General features: G+C 39.8%; 1 protein-coding gene across 1 annotated transcript in view; it reads left to right on the plus strand.

The window, feature by feature from the left end:
- Positions 1–21,682, plus strand: part of LOC139690058 (chaoptin-like) — a 379,109-nt gene that overhangs the window by 303,762 nt on the left and 53,665 nt on the right. The gene's annotated exons all lie outside the window — the stretch shown is intronic.

A 21,682-nucleotide genomic window follows, 5' to 3' on the forward strand; every position in this document is an offset into this window, starting at 1 on the left:
TATTAAAATGCACCTATCCAGCAATTGATCAATATTTTCCTTCGAAAGATAGAGAATCATACCCAGACTTTCTTTTAGAATAATACGTACACCAGTTAAACATTGATTAAGAAAGTTCCATCTACCTATTACATTTTTTCTTGAAAGTTTAGACGAATTTCTTTCCTAAATTTCCACAGTGCATCCAGAAAATTTAGAGAGAAAAAGGGACGGGGACGTAGGAAAAAAATGAGACCTAATTCACGAGATTGGTTGTTAGAGATGCAGGAAGTCAGTCCTTTTAACCCGGTTAGAGGACCCAGGAGTGGCGGGCTCGAAATTCCGTAGGGGTTAAAGGGAGGAGAAGCTTAAGTGGGGCACGTGGGTGCGCTAAGGGCGTGTGAGAGAGGGCTGAGCTGGGAGCGTAGGGACTCGTAGTGAGGGGCCAGCAAGCAGGAAACGCCTAGTCCTCTTCCAGCTCACGCTCCGTCAAAGTCTCCTTCACTTGCCCGGGGCATGAATCCTAGCCCACCTGCAACCCATCTACTACACTGTACTACTACTACAACTTTCTCATGCTTACACCGTCCACCCAACTTGTATCACCAGAAACAATCCGCATAAAACTCACGTCTCCTACTTTCGCGCAAACCTCATCACACCTTCACCCATCTCAGGCTATCCGCCCCAACAAACCCACCACCCAGCACAGAGTGCACCCTTCTTGGAGCGGAAAATACTCACTTCAGTCGATTCTATTCACCAAGGGTCACCTCGTGGATGCTATGCTTCCTCGCTTGTACTTTGGTCACCGAATCTACCCACTCTAATGAATCGATACAACACGGACCATCGCACGAAAATAAAATCTTAAAATAAATACAGTGACAATAAAGGCACTGAAAGACAATAGATTGTTGAGGTGTTTCAGCGCATGAATGTTACGTACGTAGGCTAAACTGGATTCGTTCGTCGTTGAGTTTTTTTTAGCGAGAAAGCAGGAGTTATCAATCGATTAATAACGTAAAAAAGTAATTGCTTCACCAATTTATATGACTACTTTTGATAAATGGAATGATACAATAAATTTAGTATTACAAGGGTTCATTGTCGAATAAAATTGATAGGCCTAAAGATGTATGCCCTCAAATATTTTGACAATGAGCCACTGGTTCCGAATCCCATGTTCAATTCTACTGTCATACCTTAGGTGTCCTTGCAACATAATAAATAATAAATTTGGAAATTTTCACTACTGGAATTGAACATACAATTTAAACATGGAATTTGGAAGGAATAATAAATGAAGCACAATAAATGAGCACAGAGAGTATAAGGCGAATTTCATTATCCTATCCCGTTAAGTAGATGTTATTGATGTACAGGTATTTACAGAGAATCCAGAAGTAATCAAGAAAACAATGGATATAGGGCATCAATGAACACAATGGGCAAAAGTAATGCAGAAATATAATGTAAAAAAGGAAAACTAAAATCTGACAATGCTGAAGAGAGAAAATGCATGTAAAGTCAAGTTAAAGAAGAGATATTAGGTTAAGAAGAAACTTTCAAATACCATGGAAATAGCAAGACATGGCTAAGAAAGGAGCGTGAAGAACATCGAGCAAAGATTATTTCAAAGTAATGGGGCATTAGTCAAATAGAATCAACAGCTATCTTCAAAGGAGATACGTTTACAGACAGAGAAATAATCCTTGAAAAACCATTCAAAAGGCAGACCAGAGAAGAGCAGAAGTTTTCGAAATCTGTTACGCGGTGAAGTGGACGGTGAAGATCGAATAAGCCCAGGAATGAAGCATGCCAAACTATCGGGTAGAGGAGTAAATGAAATTTCATAACAATTAAGATAGGTAATACCAAATGAAATGGTCTCACCTTGAGACGGATTGAATTTTCTAGGGACACACAGGAAGGGTAGCCTCCCCATACCGATAGGCCGAGGGACAAATGCGTTGATCAAGTAAAGGGAGTTGCTCGTTAAAAAGATCCCTTAAGATAAAGAAGTTGGCATAAGAAAGGAAAGAATGGACGGTTCCGATGGCTTCAGTCTATTGTGCGCTCTAAGATAAAAAGAGAAGATTAACTTTTTCGTATAAATATAATTTAGATGAGTACTTACATATTAGAATTAAATCAACGGTAATATTTTGATTAAATTCAAATTAAACTCCATGTTAACTACAAAGTTTTTCTTCGAATTATCAGCGATAGTTAAACACATACACGTAAGCGCGTTTACTTAAACTCACTTACACATTATATATATATATATATATATATATATATATATATATATATATATAGATATATTCATTCACATGGAAATATATAAAAGAAAAAGGGATAGGAACCCCTAAGCGGGACTTGATATATATATATATATATATATATATATATATATATATATATAGATGATGTAGAAGCAATCACAAGAGCATTATGACATTTGGACGGAACAATAGAACCCAAAAATAAAATAGATAACACGCATAAGGACACATTTTAGAAAGTTTGAGCTTCCGGCCTTCTTCAGGTCAGACTGCTGTCTCAGTCCTCAGAGAAGGCCGAAAGCTCAAACATTCTAAAATGCGAGTATCCTTTTACGTATTATTTATTTTATTTTTGTGTTCTATTGTGCCGTCCAACTGTTATGTATACATGTAAACACACATACATACGCACGCACAGACATCCATCTATTTGTTCACTTTGCAATTTCAAATGCTACCTCAAAATAAAGTTCATCTCCAAAGAGCTTTAGGTGAATTTATTTTGCTAAGTTAGAACGCCGAGTGATAAATATAAAGCCTTATCCGTAGTTTCCCTCAAATATAAATGTTACAATCAAATTCTAAGGAGATGATATTGATAAACTAATAGTAAGGACCGCATCGAAGTACGAGTTAGCATTAACCTTCATCATTGACTTCCATTGAGCATAGTTTTCCAAGATCTGCAAAACATTCCCACCAGCATCCGTTGATGACTGAACTGATCGAGGTTTTCACGGTAGACTGGATTCAAATCTTCTCAATAAACTTATCCACAATTTTGCTCAAAAGTCCTTAAGAAGTGGTGACATAAAATCTTCGAATCGAATCAACTCTTCCTACCCTTCAATCTCCAGGGGGGGAAATAAAACCGATAAATCTTCCGGGGCCAACGAGGGGACGAGGTTTCTTCGTCATAATGCAAACCAAACAAAAAACACACGCTCTTGAGAGTGCCGCCATTATACAAACAGACGACCGATAAACGAAGAAATTCGATTCTCACATAAAAAGGCATGGGAGGGTAAGGAGCACGAGGAAATGGGGAGAGTGGAAGGGAGAAGACGGCCGAGAGTAGGCGAAGGAGCTTTGAAAAAAGACGAGGAGAGAGGAAATATTCTTATTCTTCCCTTAAATGCTCGCGAAGACCGATGCGAAAAGAAGAAAAAACGAAGGGATGTGGAATGGGATAAAGGAAAGAGAGGAGAGTGAGGTTTGTGGATGCTTCGGCACTCGGTGAGGGAGAAGAGGGGCGGCGGGTAAAGTGGAAGGGGCAGCGGGGTCGGGGGAGCGTCCTGAGTAAACTTCTCACACGAGAGGGGCGGTTTGGGAGGGAGGGGGCCAAAGGGAAAGAAAAACGTGGGAGGGAGAGTGTTCGAGAGTGTGAGAGTCAGATGGGGTGGGCCGGGTGGAAAAAAAAGAGATTGTCCATTGATTTATCGGAAGGCTTCCACCTCGTCCTTCTCCGTCCACTGCTCCATCCCCCCCTTCCCTCTTCATCTTCCCCATTTGTAAGAAATTTGGTGGGTGAGAGATTGGTTGATGGCCAAAAATAAATCAAGGAGGGATACACTCAAGCAAATTAGTTGCAAAGAAAAATTTGGGATAAAACTGCTGTGGACGATGGTAATAGTACAAGAGGTGCAACTAAATTAAACGAGAGTAATAAGATAAGGAACGATAAAGCATCGTGAACTGGAGGACAAGAAAAATTACCAAATATCAGGGAAAAAATTTTATAAGTTAAGCAGATCTTGTAAGTGTAAAACGAAAAAAGAATATTTATTTTTCGGGGAATCAAATTATCATGGAACAAGGCAGGTAGCCTATAACGACTTCATTATCATCGTTAAAAGAGATAAAACTTATTTAAGGGAATTGCAAGAATTAATGTCCAACAGAAACCAGAATCAATTATAATGTAAGCGTCATAATTTTTGCTTTAACAAGAAATCCAACTCAAATAAGAACAACAATAAAATAATGGGAAAAGAATATTAAATAATTAAATATAATTAAATGTGGTGAAAAGGAACTGAGGAATGGTGCACGTTATGGCGATGCAAATGACAGACAGTTGGAATGATTGGGCAATAAAAGCTAAGAAATGAGGAGTTAGAGTACAAAAGGAGAGGTGAGATACTAGTGAGGTGAGTATTTCAGTGCTCGTTAGAATTAAAAAGGAACTTCCACGGCTTTTATCCCATTTCTGACTAAAGGGATCCGGCATAAAAGATAGAATATGGTAAATTGCTTGCAAAACAATGAAATAAATAAAGGGGTGCAGCGAAATGAAACAAAAGGAAGAATAAGATGATTATCGTCAAGAGGTACGAAGGGGAATGGAAGAGAAGATAAAGAGCGATGGATGAGTAAAACAGCTAGGAAAGGGAGCCTGGGAAATTTTGAGGCCAAGGCTCAGAGATGCCGGGATAAGGACGTCATGAAATAAAGCGAAGTAGGGTGCAGCTAGTGAAGTCAGAAGGCGGTGAAGACACCGCTCCTCAGCGCAGTACGTTCCAATCGGTGAGACGAGAAACGCGAAGAGGTGAAAGGCTAGGGGGAAAAAGGAATAAGACCAGCGCTCAACTCTTCACAAGGAATGCAGATTCGAATTTGTTTGCTCTGCTCAGAAGTCCGGTCGTGTATGCTCCAGCCGGAGTTCCGTGCGCGCGTGCCCATACTCATAAGTTTCCTCATTTCAATTTCAGAGCCCTTTTTTATCAATGTGCGTGAGCCTTTTCGGAGTTCATCTCTCTCTCTTTTCCTGAAACTAGTTCTTTTCGTCGCTTTTTCTCTCCCTGTCACCCCCGAAGATAGAAGGGTGCAGCTGTTGTTGTAACGGTCCTTTTGTTTTATCTCCCAGAAGTTTTGCTTTAAAGATTCATTTCCAAACTTTTATACCAACATTTCAGCAGAAGTGGATATACAAACGCAAGAAAGAATAGTAATGGAATAACTGATGCTGTTAACTGGACAAACACGCACAGGAGAGGATAAAATTCCTTCCTCTCAGTTGCGAGGGGTCATTTTAATCTCGTCGCCAAACGTCCGTCCTCTGTTGTGTACATTTTGGAACGCCATTCTTCCGCGGATAGGATTCTCCGGGTAATTAGTCGAGTTTTCCAATTCCAAAGATTGGGAAACCACTGTATTTATAAGTTTTAATGGAGCATCTTTCTCATTTTTTTCTTTTAAATTAAATTACCATCAAACCTTAGTCTCTCTTTAGCAGAATTTTCTTCGAAATAATATCAGTTTTTGTCGACTTAAATTCTTATTTCAAATCATAGGCTTTCAATTATTTTGCGGCATAAATGGAATACATGACTTTTTATGAGAATAACTGTGAAAATGAACTAAACGTGAGAAATATTTTCGTAGAGGATTTGAGATTTAAGAATTTTAAGTATAAATGCTACCGTCCGGTTTGCAAATCACCTTTCGAACGTTTGCCTTCTGGCATATTTGATTTTACTAAGACGACATTTATTGACGGTGGTCAACGAAACAAATGTTTTGTTTGCCATTCGTGTGTTCTCAAATCAATTGTTTGTCACCAATTTCATAAAATAGATTCTATGCTGTCGCTGAACCGCATGGTTCTATCGTAACCGTGAGTTAGATAATAATAATAAAAATAAAACGTCTTTATTGGGGTGAGATTGAGACTAGACAGTGCCTTCTTCCACCTAACCCCTAAATAGGTGGGGTGCATAAAGAGTGAGAATGAATACAAAAGAAAATAACAATTATTTTTAGCTTTATTGGGCGTACTTAAAGTAATAAAAAAATGCGTAGGAGCCTTAGCTATTAAAAATTGATTTTTATGAGATCATTTTGGAGAATAATCATTGCCATATACCAATAACTGTTTATAGTAGCATGTGGTCTCCGAAAAGCGGCTCTCTTATGCCTAAACTTTCTAAAAATAAAAGAAATAATTAAGAACCATTGAACTCTTGTTTTGTTGTAAGCATATCAAAGATCATTGCTCCTTCGAGTATGGCTACCTCTTTTGGTGGTACGCAACATATATATTTTCACCAAATGAAAACGGAAAATATGATTGCATTACCATCAACCAAATGAAACTAACGTAATCTTTCCGTCAAATGAAACTATGACAGATAAAAGGTTCTTTTAAAAAATCGTTTCATGTTGACTAAAAACCACATATTGAAAAAAGGCTTTAGAAGGCCTTCACTACCATTGCTGACATCTACAAGTAAAGATCTTAATGGACACACTAATTACCATCGAAAATAAAATTAGTAACCCTTGGTAACGCAATTGAAGGTCACAGAAGATCCTAAGTGAGTTGGTGCACTGATAAAGGAGAACTTGAGAAAGGAGAACGTTTGGTTGAACGAATTGGGCATCTTTTAGACATCAGTGGTATAAATGAATATTCGGGACGATTGACAGTAAGTACAAGGGTTGTGGGATCAAATGTAAAGTGGAAGGTGGCGCGCACACAGACACAGGGAGAGAGCAGGAGAAGATTACGGGGATGAAACGATCCAGTCTAGACCGATGCTATCCTTCCACACGGGTTAACATTATAGCCGACACAAATGGCGAACAGAGAACGAAAACCAATCCCTGTCCGTCGATCTAGCCATTGAGATTGGGACGACGGCGGAAGGGAAATCATCAGGACGGGGTAGAAGAGAGGGGATGGGATGAAAGCTTAGGTTACGATAAAGAATTAGAGACGGAATTCAACAGTGAGGGAATATCCCTTCGGAGGGGTCCGAGTGGCAAGGGGAGTAAAAGAAAGATAAGATCGGCGAGAGGCAGGCGAGCCAGAAAGAATGAAAGGGAAAGAGCGAAACCGCTGAAAAGAATGACACAGCATATAAATCTGTAGCACAGTCAACGGTGAATAGTGATATTGAGAAAAAAATAAATTTTGATACAGGTACGGAAAGATAAAACGCAATCGTCAAACATATACTGAAAGATAAAAGACACAAATTGGAAATTAAGTGAAAACATTTTCGACCATATAAAGATGCCAATAATTCAGAATTATGATTAAAGCGAAAACGGAGTCATTGAAAAGGAAAAAAGGAAGGAGAAAATGTGATCCAAAGAAATTTGTATTTCGAGGTCAAATGAAGTTCATGTTACGTGAACAAAGAGGAAATGTGCTCTAATGGGGTTTAGTACGAACAGGAGTAATAAAAAGACAGTAAAGAAACAGTGGATAATTCAAGGCAATAAAACAGAGGTTAATGGATGCATATATGTAAATCATTAAAATTTAAAGCATAGAACTTGGTCGAACATTCAAATCAGTAACCTATTTTTAGGCTAGATATTATCATTAGAATTATAACTAGAATTAATTATCTACAGAATATAAGAATGTTGATATGCATTTAAATTCGCGTATCCAAATCTCAAATCAGGAGAGAGAATGTAAATATTTTGGAGTTAAGGAAGAGAAAGATTCCACGAAAAATAATTGAGATGACAAAAATCATTAATTCCAATTCTTTATGAATGCTTGTACAATAAAGAACAAGCATCATGGCCAAATGCGACTCCAGAGAAGGGTAAATTCTAAGATAAGATAGTTAAAAAAATAGGATCGGAAGAAATCTTTTTCCAAGCATGGAAAGAAATGAAGGAAAAAATTACTCGGGGAATAAAAGAGAAAAAGCGTCGAAGAAAGATAGAGAAACAATTGCAGTCGAACGTATTCGGTTGATGAGAAGTTAGTGGCTCGGCCAACTGTAATGATGAGACGTTTTGTAAAGAGTCAATGGAAGAGGAAGAGAAAAAGTTAAGGAGGTAAGGAAATGGTGGAACGAGCGGAGAGGGGTAACCAAAGAAGTAGGAGGAGGAGGAGGAAATGGAGATGGGAAGGGGATTGGGACTATCAAGAAAAGGGGGAGAGTGTAGTAGTAGCTGTTTTCCAACCAGCAACATCCCTTTTAAGCGGTCCAGAGATCGGTTCGGTTTAATTAACTCTGCCCTTAGGGGGCTTAACATCGTTCACGATCATAAAATAAGGAAGTATAAGGGCCAAGCTAAAGAAAAGGGAGGACGAACGAAAGTAGAAATGGAGAGAGATAAAGGTGACAAACACCGAAGAAGAATCAGGGGTGGGGAAGGATGGATCTCTTTCTTCGTAGAGTAATATAGAGAAAGACTGAGCAAAAAAGGGGATTTTCTTGCCTGAGTCAGTGATCTAACTTAAAAATGGAAAAAAATAATAGCATTGGTATCCCTAGTGCATTTCATCAGTAATTTTAGTATTACAATATCAATGGAAGTGGTATATTTGCAATAATTTTTAAATCCTTAAACATAATTGCATATTCCATTCTCATCATCCTGAAGAAAATACATCACATCTGAAAGTTTGGTCAGCTCACCTCCAGCTCAAAAATATGGAAATTGGTTTTTAAATTCTAAATAATTAGCATAAAATATGCTTCACGTTGAGTTGATGATCTGAGTAAACTTGAAATTCAATTGCCCATAATACAATAGCAGTATAATAATTTTATAATCCGCCTACTAAGTTCTATTTATACCAATTAATTGTTGCAGAATCATTAGCCAAATGTATACAATATGAATTCTATTATAATTTGAAATCTTCCAACCATAATGAATTAACGCAGATTAATGATTGGCGTAGGATTAGAAATACACACAAAGTATGGACTCACGTTATAACTTTCGAACTTGAAGGTGCCGTTTAGTGAAATTGACTTAAATTATAATTCATAGGATTGAAGAAACCTGTGTTAAGACCCATAAATGAGTTTAAAAAAACCATTACATAATCCATGAGTTTTAGAATATTGGCATCAATAAGAGCTACGAACACTTCAGAAAGCGAATATCACTTTAGCGGCATTGATCCAAATATCTCCACAGCTTAGATACCCCAGATAAAAAATATAATTATTGACCATATTTCATTACACTTATTCATATTTTATCAGTAATTCCATGGCTTACTGATCAATAATGCAAAAACTCTTTTACATTTAGCAATGGTTTTTATACTACCTGATGTTAATCATACACCTACTTGGAACTAAATGCATTTTCCTCTACCTTGATTCAGGAAACAAGTAGTCTGGGGTATATATGAAAGCAATACATAAATATAATATAAAAAAATATTTTAATTCCATCAGATTCACGCGAAAAAAATTTCCGCCGGTTTAAATTCAGACTTATTTAAGTCGTAAATTTTTCTTTGTAGTCAGTAACTAATACAACGCTTTCTAAACCTCATACTTCAACCAAGTCCCACACATGCAACCCCCTTTTGTTCCTCCAGTTCTCCTACTCCTTTAGTCCTCGCACTACTTTTTCAAACCCTTCTTATTTCTCTCTCTCTTCGCCTCTTTCTTTTCCAACTGCTCTAATGTCCCTCGTCTGCCATGCGCCGAAAAAATACCTCCTTCCGAGTGGAACTTCCTCCTTCTTGCCACTTCAGGACCCCCTCCCGCACATATTTTCCTTTCGTTCCAATCTCCTTTTCCGGGATTCTTACTCCAATTCCCGCCCACTTCCCTTCCCTCTTTCACGCACGCACACATGCAGGCATACAAGACAACTGCTTCCCCCATTTCTGTTTCTCTCGAGTCTCTCTCCTCCACCCTCCCATTGCCTCTGTCTCCCTCGGCATCCCCAGAAAACCTTTCCGAACTGCCTAACTCTCCTTTTACGGCCCACGAAATTCCTACGGGGGTGGAATCCAGCCCATCAAACAACGCTATCCATTTAACCTCTCTTCCAGCTATAAGACAACCAAGACAGTCTCCTGGACCACTGCCGATGCCACCTAGCCTCTGTATTTTACTGAGGGAGGAAGTCTACTTTTGAAGCCGCATCATGATCTCTCCTCACCAACTACAATGCCTCCCTACGGGCATAACAGTACTCTTGTTTCCGGTATGGAACGACTCACAAAATCGGAATTTAAAAAATACGCTATTTTTCATTTTTTCGAGCCACGTTGCATATAAAATTTGACAAATGAGTTATTAATTTCAATTGGCTTTGTAGAAAGTTTTATATGAATTGAAAGTAAAAAAATCATCGTTGAACTAAATTGGAGCTCTCCGGCCTAAAATTGGTATTATATCGTTAATTACTTATTTAAGAGACAATGTGAATACAATTCACAATGCGATTCTTTAATGATATATTCCCTCCACGAGTAGCCAGGAATAGATTTTTCAAAAGTTATTCCTATAAAAATAAACGGCTATCTTTCGAATTATAACGAGTATAACATGATGAACTTTCCATTACAGTCTCTCAAAAAATCAGTTTAAATATTATGAAATGTATTTCTGCCATTCTATCAAATATCTGACATTCACGGATACTTCAGATGGTCATGCCACGATGATATAACTACACGTCGCATGGTCCACTTTTTTTAAATACTGACCTTAGTGCTACTCAAATAATATTTATTAAAATTAGCCTAAAGAAGTTTCATTCATAATTTTTTTTCAACGAAACTTGTGCCTCCAAATGAAATGCAAAACAAATTTTACATAACCTAAAAAATGACGCGGTTTTACCATTGCATCTGCCATGAGATATAAACAGAAAATTCATTAACTGCTCAATGCACAAAGGATTTTATGCTCTTTGGCAAAACATCCATGCATATAGTTTCATATACGCCAATATTAACGTATAACACTGTTACTAGAAGGCCTAGTTGGTAGTAAAAAAAAGGAGAAGTAACGATCGATCTCGATACTTGGAAACTTTGCTGCGATTTAATTTATACGTACAGGTATAAATACAAAAGAATATTACGACGAGGCTTTTTAATCCGACCACGATAATTTATTGCTTGTAAAGATAAATAACCATCGATTCAAGTACTTAATATTGGAACAAAGAATCTTACTAGCAACAAAGTAATTTTATTTAAATCAAGAAATGATTGTCTGCTCTTTCCGTTGTTTGACGTCGAAGCCTACATTCAACTGAACATATTGACAATATCATGTTTTTGTTTCCATCCATTTCAGAGCATTAGAATAATCATTATTATGCTCGCCTAAAATGAAAATGGGTCCTTCGTAGTGTGCACCTAAAGATGCCACTCCAGTAGACTCAAAGTGATTACATCCGGCCAGAATTATATGCCATTGAAAATGAATTTCGACCGCTTGTGTTCTTCCCCGCCGACCTAAAACACTTGCATGTCTTTTCCGGTTTCATTTTTTAATTTCTTTTCTTTCTTTTTACACGCACTTCTGCAAAAGTCCTTCCCCCCGTTTTGGTCTCATATGACCACCTTAACTGATCTTCTCTCCTATTTTCAGCTAGTTCCTTCTTTCTTATTTTCACCAGTCTTTTGAGAAATACACATCCCATTGCTCTTTTGAGAACTCGTTAAAATCTTCAACAGTCTTACTCTTAATAATTTCAACGTAACTCGCCCTGGATGCTTTTGATTTTACCATTAATTTGATTTTAAATGCGTTTATTTGATATAAGCATAGAGGAAGTGTTCCGATTTAATGCGTAAAATTGTTGGCCAATATTTAAGTTTGGCTATGATGAGAGAGAAAACTTGCACGCACTGATTTCATTTAGGATTTCATGGGCTCTAGTTACTTTCTGGCAGTGAGAAAACTTTTATTTTTCACGCTTAAGGCTGAAAGATACAGTTATTTCAACATATGTGGAAAACTTTGCCAATAAATTATGTTAAATCATATTCAGAACGTAGTGATTACATGAGACCCAACTGCTTTCGGAAGGTAAATAATATAATAAAATAGAGCAAACAGTCAAGTTAAAAGCTATTTCGGTACTAAATTGGGTGATACAAATTCATTAGCATTATTTATTTTCTATAAATACTTACTTCTTCGCGTCTAGTGCGGAAAAAATAAGTTATGCCCGGAAGATCACAAATGTCGACCGAATGAGTTGGATGTGACGTACCCGAGGAATAGTTTTGGCAGAAATTGAAGAGAAAAGAATAGGAATTAGTGTTTTATGAAAGAATGTGGATTGAATTCCTCAGTTAGAGATAAATATAAACTACGGTTACTTCGCTGGTTTGGTCATGCGAGAGAATGGGTGTTAGTTGAAACACTAAACAGAAGTGTCAGAAAAAACTGAATCCTTTGAGAAAAGAAAACGATAGACTTCAACCGAAAAATGTAAGCGCTTTGATCACATCTGTTCGATCGAGACTAACTCATGTGATTATGAGACTTAAATATAAGGAATGTTGATAGTGCTATGAACGAAAATATACGCCTGAATCATAGTACGAATTTGAGGGAAGTGAAGAAATCACACAAGTGCAGGACAGCATGAAAGAAACAAGAGAGAATGAGTTTTCTTCAGTAAACTGATAATACGAAGACCCTTCCTGGCAGTGACTGCTTCAAAAGTCAACAAGTCGGAATGAATGTATGTACTTAATTCTAATTAGGAACCTTTTTGATAGCATTTTAATGTTTTCCCATATTAACCCTGTTAACATCTTTATGATAATAAGCTGTAAGCACTTGATTAATTAGATTTTATTCTTTAAAATCGAATAAAAGTTATCACTGGTATTTATTTCGGATACCAGCGCAATTACACATATCTAGGTCATTCCCTGCTCTTCCTAATATCGTGCTAATGTTCCCTCAAGCGTTTATCAAATTCATCGCTTTTTTCCCACCTACAAAATTAACGGCACCACCTTGATTTCATGCACACATATTTTTTCATACTTCTTTTGTTTTAGTTCCCGAATTCTCACCAACACATCTTCATTGCCTTTCACCATCGTTTTTTTTATTTTTTGACTCTCCCACACGCACCCTCGTGGCCTCACGCAAAAAGAAAACGCTTACTCTTCTCAATCCCTCAGAAAGGGTAACTTTCCAAAAACATTCGAACTGGAAGGAGAAAGAAAATTTGGGGAGAATAGTGAAGGGAGGAGTTTGAAGGACAAGAAAACAGGAAATTCAAGAAAAGAGGATTGTAAACGTGGAGAAGAGGAGATTTCTCCAGGCGCGCAGAACGACCGCAGAGTAGAAGAACCGCAAACGGGGACCGGCAGAACAAGAGGGGGAGGAGAGGCTGAGGAAGACGGCCAACATTCTCCTTAGCTAGGAAACCCACCACTTTGCCAGAAGATAGTCACTACCTCCTCTTCTTTCTCCTTACCTTCATTATTTTATCTTCGCCTCACTTCCAAAGTTCTCCTCGTTCCCTCTTTAGCACTTTCTGTTACTCACTACTCGCTACTTATCACGCTGAAATTAAGGAGCTAACTAATTTATCACCCACAAATTTTTAGCCCGTAAAATTGTTGATCCCGCCTCGACTTCTCTTCTGCTCGTATTTACAACCTATCACACATTTTCAAACAATTACATGCAGTCTCCACGGAAATGCCTAGTATTTTTCCGACTCACTTTCTAGACTCAGCACCCTTTTTAGACCCACGCCCTAGTTAGCTTTTGTCTTCAAACATTAATCCATTCAAATCCACCTCGCTGAGGATATGAACTTACACCAATAGAAACATCTTACACCTCTTTTGGTCACGTTTTCCTATTTTTCCAAGCTTTTCCTCTTTCGCGAATAGTCTTCGATGAAGTTTTTAATTTTCGAGTCGATAGCCAATTGGCTAATAATTTCAGTGTACGTTTTTGAAACTCAACCATAGTAGTAATTTTATGTGCAAAAAGTTAGAGTTTCATGTGGCCATGGAGAATAGTTGTATCAACAATCTGCACCGTCTGTTCTGTGCCTCTTTGACGTTCCGTTTTCTCTCCTACTTCACACGAGTGGGGCTCGTCAGGAGAGGAGGGGAAAAGAAAGGGGTAAGACAGTAGATGTTACCTCCTTAGAAGTGAAAGGCCGCTTGTTTCAGTGTTGGGGAAAACTTTTCCCGTGAAAAGTCGAATTAAGCAGATTTCCTTGAAACGAGTTTTCCTTACCTCGCCCCCTAACGACCTAACTAATACTCCTCCGCCCCTTCCTTTCCACTGTTCCCTCTTCTGAGTATTTTCCAACGCCCAATATGTTCTCCAGTTTCCGCAAATGTTCAGATAAACACTAATTCCCTGTTGACGACAGAGTTTTCTAGAATGTAACGATAAATTAGGAAGCCATATAATAATATATATACGAGGGTCATCCGGAAAGTAGTACCCGTTCGTGCCGCATGAAGTGCTGACGACGCGAGTAGCCGCTGGACGAGGTCAGATAGCTTCAGTGGCTTGTCTGCCTTCTCTGAGCCAAGTTGCGTGACGCTAGCATTGCCTGTGTTGTTTCTGTGATTGTTTACAATGTTTAAAAAAATTGAGAACGCCGCCAGTTGTGAAGTGAGGGCAGTGATTAAATTCCTCAATGCAAGAAACGTTCGCCCATGTGATATTCATCGCCAATTAAAGGAGGTGTATGGAGACAATGTAATGGACGAGTCGTCTGTTCGGCGGTGGTGTCGCAACTTCAACATGGGGAGGGGGAACACACACGACGATGAGCGTTCGGGGAGACCGTCTGTCATTACAGACCAACTGGTGAGCTCAGTTGACGAATTCGTGAGGAACGATCGGCGCGTCACAATTGATGACATCTGTGAGCATTTTCCCAATGTTTCTCGAACAATTGTTCATGAAATTGTTAAACACCATCTGCATTATGCAAAAATTTGTGCAAGATGGGTCCCTCGCGTATCTCAATGAGCTGGCGGCGAAGGACTATGCAGCAGGAATACAGAAACTTGTCACACGTTATGACAAATGCCTTAATTTGCTTGGAGATTATGTTGAGAAGTAGTTTAAAGTATCCTCTTTCAAATAAAATTTTTTATATTTGTTAATATTTACTTTTGTGTCTTTATTTCACGAACGGGTACTACTTTCCGGATGACCCTCGTATATTAAAATAAATAATTTCTTTCCATTTTATTTTCTAATTACTATGCTAACAGTCTTGGATATCTACAACTGTGCATTTACGGCCGCTTATTTTCAAATACGTACCTTCAAGGAAAACTGATGTTATTAATTAAAGTATTCAACATTTTTATTAAACGTAGAAATCTCCAACAAGCATCTTCTTAGTCTACTTGTACTTGAAAGTGAACGGAAAAAAGTAATCCATATTATGTTCAAATGAAAATCAAAGATTTTTCCAAATTCCTAGTGAGAGTATTAAAAAAGGTATATGTAATACGAGTAGCTATCATTTTTGTTTATTAGCATATTAATGAAGAAAGAAATGGCTATCGAAAAAAAAGTACCTTAAAATGTTCTGCAATTTATATTCTGTGTGTAGAGCAATGTTGATTATATTTTCTATGAATCTTTCAATTTTTTAGCTCTTAATATCCGCGGTTAGTTTTCTAAATTAAAAATTTTAAACAAAAAAGTATCCATGAAAATGTTATTTATTTGGATGGGAAGGACTGGTCTTGCACAGCCCGCCAATAACCGGAGTTTAAAATACCTCAAAATAAAAAGAGATTGGTGAAAATACAAGAAATGACGTGGAGTGGTGACATAAATATAATGTGATAGCAGATAAGTGTGACGGTAAAATTCATAGCTAAATTGAGATTACTCTTTTATGTTGATTTTTCTGCCCCACACAAGCTATGTTCGAGTTAAACGAAATCAAAGAATATTTTATTTTAAGTGCTTATTGATTACCGGAACCATGTACAGAAAACATGTCTCCACTATGAGCTGTTGTGATCTAATACTGTGAACCAGGTGGAAAGGATATCTAACACCTCCCAAACACACTGATATTTTCCAACTATTCAATAGGTCATACTTTACACGTATATTTCTTCTGGTTAAAAATGACAAATTCAGTGAAAAACCTGCAAAAGAGTATAGTACACAGTAGTATTTTGGTAGTACTTATAGTCTGAAATGCCAAAAGTCATACCATACCATAATTCTATCCTGCACCAGAAATTAGTTGTGCGACATAACCAGACTAGGCTTGATATCTGCGCCCTTAAAATAAGCATCTAACACCCATCCGATCATCTAGTAATAGTTATTAGGGGAGGCAACTTAGAGCTAAGGTCATTAGCACCATTTGGGATAAGTGGGTAATTTGGTTGAGGTAAGATATTCAGGGAATAGGGGAAGGGTGGCGAAGACCCTTGCGTCGGCATTAGCCCAAAATTAACGAAAGGCGCCAAGTTTAACGTGCCATCTGATGGACGGCGTCCTCCATTTGATATGCTCTCTACATGTCACCCCATGTAGAGATGAGATATGGCAGACATTTTCTGCTGGGATTCAAACTTGGACCCTCGAGGTGAACAGCCAGTACACTAGCCACTGAACCCGATCCTAGGTCAACAAAGAAGAAAATATGTACAATTTTATACCAACAATTTTCTTATTGTTCATTGCCGTGACAGTAACAATTCTGGAACTTATAGGCAGGCCAAGTGAAATATTTGATGATTTATACATTTGAAAAATGGCCAAGGTCACTTGAGACAAAAGGTTTGCCATGATATAACTGGATTAGGATATCATTTATTCACAGATATTTTGCCATCACAATGTCAAATAAGTTTCATCAAAATGCCTGTTAAACAATAAATGAATGTTTAAGACTCGACTGAAATGCTTGAAATTTAAGAAAGGGGGCGAAGGTTATCGTTTTTATATAATATAACTTACACCCACTTGAAATAATATTGCGTTTATGTACATAGCTAATAAACTGAAACTGATGGATTTTCTCAAGTCATAAGGGCATGCAAAATTCTCTTCAGGTTACCTAATTACGAATACACATTCAAAAGACTGGCCAAGAGGAATTGTAAGAAGTGGCCGAAGATGTATTTTCACTTCACTTACGTGGGTTGTAACCAGAGCGCAGGAAATTATTTCAAAACCAGTTCAATGGACCGCTAGCTTAAGGTAAAATGTTTGCAACCATTGACTGTCCAATTATCGTGTTACTGCTTAAATTCAATCAGTATATCTATTTTAATCAGTAATAACTATTTTATCAGTTTCAATAAAAATTAAAAGAAACTATCGAGGTAGTCACTAGGTATGCGACCTATGAAAACTATTGCACACTGAATTATAGCATAGACTGGAAAGTAAATATTCAAGTTCGAGAAACAATACACCCAATAGTAAATGCTGAGCGTACGCTGAACTTAGCGGAATAAAACACCTCATATATATGTAGACATGACATTTAAGCATGAATTTAAATTGTGCTGAAACCGCAAATAACATCCTTTCAGAATAAATGAGGGAAAAATGATAAAATAACCGAGCTTCATCACTTCAATTATACCGCCATCTACAATGGCAATCACAGTGCAAAAACGTAAATTTTAGGGGCAAATACATCAAATATGCATAATGATGATGGCTATGTACTTTAACGGCCGCGTTATACGAATCTACAGCCACATCTACTTAATACTCCGCAAGCCGCTGCTAGGGCGTGTGGCGAGGGTTGTTAGGACACCACCCGTAATTTAGAAAAGAAAAAAAACCGCATGCAAAATGTACCTATTCAAAGGAAATTAAGAATTGTATCATTCCTTGATGTCATTATTGATGGATATTATGTAAGATTGGTTACATTTTCCCGGATGGAAACATTTTTAAGTGGTACGACTATAAATCCGCATCCCTGTGAATTTTCAGGTGACAAAACACTGAAAAGCACCGGTACTGGCAACTAAAGCAAAGGGACCTATTTATGTCCCAAATCATATGACGTAACTAGTTGCGCGTGAAAAATAATAGCCCTAAAAAAACTTAACTTTGCACTGGAAGCACGCAACATCCAATCCGTTGATTCACAGGGCGTGAGATCGTATTTTTGTTTAATCCGCGTTAATAATAAAACGAGCGCAGCCTACTCTCCTCCATTTTCTCATCCGTATCGTATCATTGTTTCATTTCGAGTCGACGTAATATCCTGCGAATGCATCATTCCCCTCACAATGTCGTCGTCAAGGGACGAGAAGGGAGCGAGAGAGAGAGAGATCCGGAAAATTTCGGTTGGGGGCGAGGAAGAGGCGGGGGCACAAAGGTGGCCAGGGTGGAGCCGGGGCGAGTGGCGGTTGGAGGCAGGGAGGGGCGGGGATGGAAAGGTAAACCGAGGCACACAATCGTCGATTATTTCCCGCGGATTTGCAAGCCAACTTGCAAGTACGTGAGGCCAACAATGAATACGGCTTAATTCTCACAGCATTTCCGCGTCAGTCGACCGTGACGCGCGCAGCTATTGCTATTTGCTGTAGGAGTAGGGGGGTTGAGAGGGGAAGGGGGCGGTGCGTTAAACTGAATATCTGCGCCAGACACGCAGTACTAATCCTCCTCACCGCACCGACACCGAGCTCTATCCCAGCAGTGGCCCCCATCCACACAATCCGTATTGCACCCGCAAACCCGCATAAGGTCCCGCAATCTCTCTAACCCTTCCTCCCACCCCGCTCCCTTTCCATTCTCTCCTCTAGCTCTACATCTCTTTCCTGAAAAACCCACATTAACCCCTAACCTAGACCATCCACCCCCTCACCAGTTCTAGCATGTACCCCCTCTACTTAGCACGCCCCCCCTCCCGCTCATCCTATCGCGCCAAAATCATCCTCCTATGACCTCCCCCCCCCTCTCCCTTTCCGATGCCTCCTAGTCCACCCCAATAACAGTTTAGCAAATTCCGTTCACGTAAATCGGACGGTATCTGTGGGTGCCGTTGGCAGGGAGAGAGAGAAGGGAAGGGGGTTGGGAACAGGGAGGGAGTTATGCACTCTGGCGTAATGCTAATGCCGCCGTCATGGTCCGTTTACATTTCAGGGAGGAGGGGAAAAATTTGTGCATTTGTCCGACCAACCCTTCCGATTCTCAATGTCCTTCCATTCTGCTGCCCCTTCCCTCCCTTTCACTTCGCTCCGCTCTCGATGACACGGCCCCACGCTAACTTCCTCCTAAAATCCCTCTTCACTTCGAAACTAATCTCCCTTTCTCTCGCTCCTATTATTCGAGAATTTTTTCTCTCCCACACTTGTGGTTGCATCCGTTGATAGTGCGCAACTGTTAATCAAATCGTCGAAACCACAAATCCACGTCGTGGTCCCCGAAAAGGGTGGTCCAAAGAGGTATTTGTTTGCCTTCCTCCGCAATGGGATTCGAGACGCTTGTCCGCAGAACAACTCTTACTGCAGAAAAACCAGGGTAGCAGAGAACCGAGTGAAACCACGTCTTTTGATTATAGCTCGTGGCCAAGGGAGCTAAAAAATATTCCAGAGTGCCAGGCGTTCGTGTGGGATGCAATCCGTCCATATTAGGGACGTGCGCAATGATTTGAACGACAACATTAACGCAAACTCGACACGGAACGACCAACTCTCTCAACGGCTAACGCGAAGGCACTAGGCTTCAAATACAGCCTCAGTTACAGAAACCATATTCCCGATTAGTTTTCTGATAAATTATTTCAGCTTAAAAAGGTGGATAAAATACTCAGTGTCGGAATATTTGTTCTAATTCTTTAACTTTCACTAATAATTGTAATAGTATTTTGATAAATAAATACGGAATCGCCATTATTCTGAACCACACAAAATAGAGGAATAAATACGAGTATTACACATTATATTGGTGAGCTTAACCCAAAAATAAAAAAATAGTATGCATACTTCCAATAAATTTTAAAACGTCAAGCAACAAATTGGACGTAAATAGAGTGAATTTTATCGTCATTTCATGAAACCATTCACCAATCAATCAGAATAACGGCATCCATGTATGAATCACAGCAGTTGTAAGAGAACCGCTATTTTACACACACTAATAAATGCGTGTATATTGGTAGAACTTTAAATTAGAATTCTGGTAATTTAATAAAACTAGATTGCCCATTTCTTTGATATAAAACTCAATTTATTTTATATGGATTTGTAATCTTTAAGCGATGAAATACACCAATTATTACTCTGTTATCCGGTTTGATGTTCGATATTAAATTTGAAGTAGTTATTTCTACCACAAATGAGTCAGCTTGGCATTTTAAATTACATACGTTCATTCGTTTACAGCCGAGCGCGTACATCTATATCACTAAAAATCATTTTTAATTATTGAAATGTAATGAAATAATTGACTTTGTAATTCCACACACTTTATTTAAAAACACACGACCCAGGTTTCGACGTTGAACGTCATCATCAGGTGGTCCTCAACCATGGTGAGCGACCGGCTCCTCGCCGGTCTTTTCGCTGCCCAGCATCTTCTGCTCTTCAGCGAGGGGACATTCGGACAAATTCCCGGGGATTCCCTAGGGACCCCGTTCGTGTCGTACCATTTCGGAGCTAAATGGCCCCGAAATGGCCGTTACACTTTCGCCGCTTCGCTGGCGGCTGGTCTTTCTCAATCCCTGTCGCTGCACAAGGACGTGGGTGCTTGTCCCACGGGAAGACCACGACATCGGTGATGCCGCGGACTTCCCCGTGGGAGGAGGATGCCGCTTTCCGCCGGAAGGTCCTTGCCCGCTCCTGGAGTGCACTCTGCAGAGGTTCGATCCCGGACAGCGCCGGAAGAGACTCGTTCCCCGTGATCCACCCGATCTGGAGTGCCGCTCGGAGGTTTCTCCTGTCCGCAGCGTGCAGCTTATTCCCTGCGCCGTCGCACATCACGCCGCACCATGCGGGTGCGGCGTACGCAAGGGTTGGGCGTAACACCGCCGCGAACAGGTGCAGTCTCCTTCGCAGCGGAAGGCATGGATTACACAGGATCGGGCCGAGGTCTTGCCGCCGGGATGCTGCGATGCCGGATGCCCTCATCACATGGTGCCGCATGGAGAGACGCTTGTCGAGGACGACGCCCAGGTACAGCACCGTCTCCGCCCAGTGGACCTCCGTCGCGCCGACGAGGATTTCGCCGGGCTCCTTCGGTCCCTTGGAGAAGACGATCGCCTGGGTTTTGTCCTCATTGACTCCGAATCTCCAGCGGGAATACCAAGTGATGAGTTCGTCGACCGCCCTCTGCAGGTATCGCGCCGCCATCTGTTGCCTCGTCGATCTCGCCAGGATCGCCATGTCGTCCGCATACGATGCTACGAGGACGTTGCTCCCAAAGTCTGCCGGGATATCCGCAGAGTAGATGTTGAAGAGAAGCGGCGAGAGCAAGCTTCCCTGGGGAACACCCGCTCTAATTCGCCGCTTCTCTGATACAGCATATCCCCAGCTGACGCGGAACGATCGTCCTCGCAACCAGGATGCCGCCAGCTCCGTCCACCATCGAGGAAATCCGAAGCAATTCAGCTTCCACAGCAATCCCTCGTGCCACACCCGATCGAACGCCTTGCTGACGTCAAAGAAGGCGCCGACGGTGGAATGCCGTCGGTTGAAACCTTCAGTGACGAAGTTCAGCAGGCGC

The sequence above is a fragment of the Hetaerina americana genome, unplaced genomic scaffold, assembly GCF_022747635.1.
Source record: "Hetaerina americana unplaced genomic scaffold, ioHetAmer1.1.p SCAF_3, whole genome shotgun sequence".
Classification (NCBI taxonomy): Eukaryota; Metazoa; Arthropoda; class Insecta; order Odonata; family Calopterygidae; genus Hetaerina; species Hetaerina americana.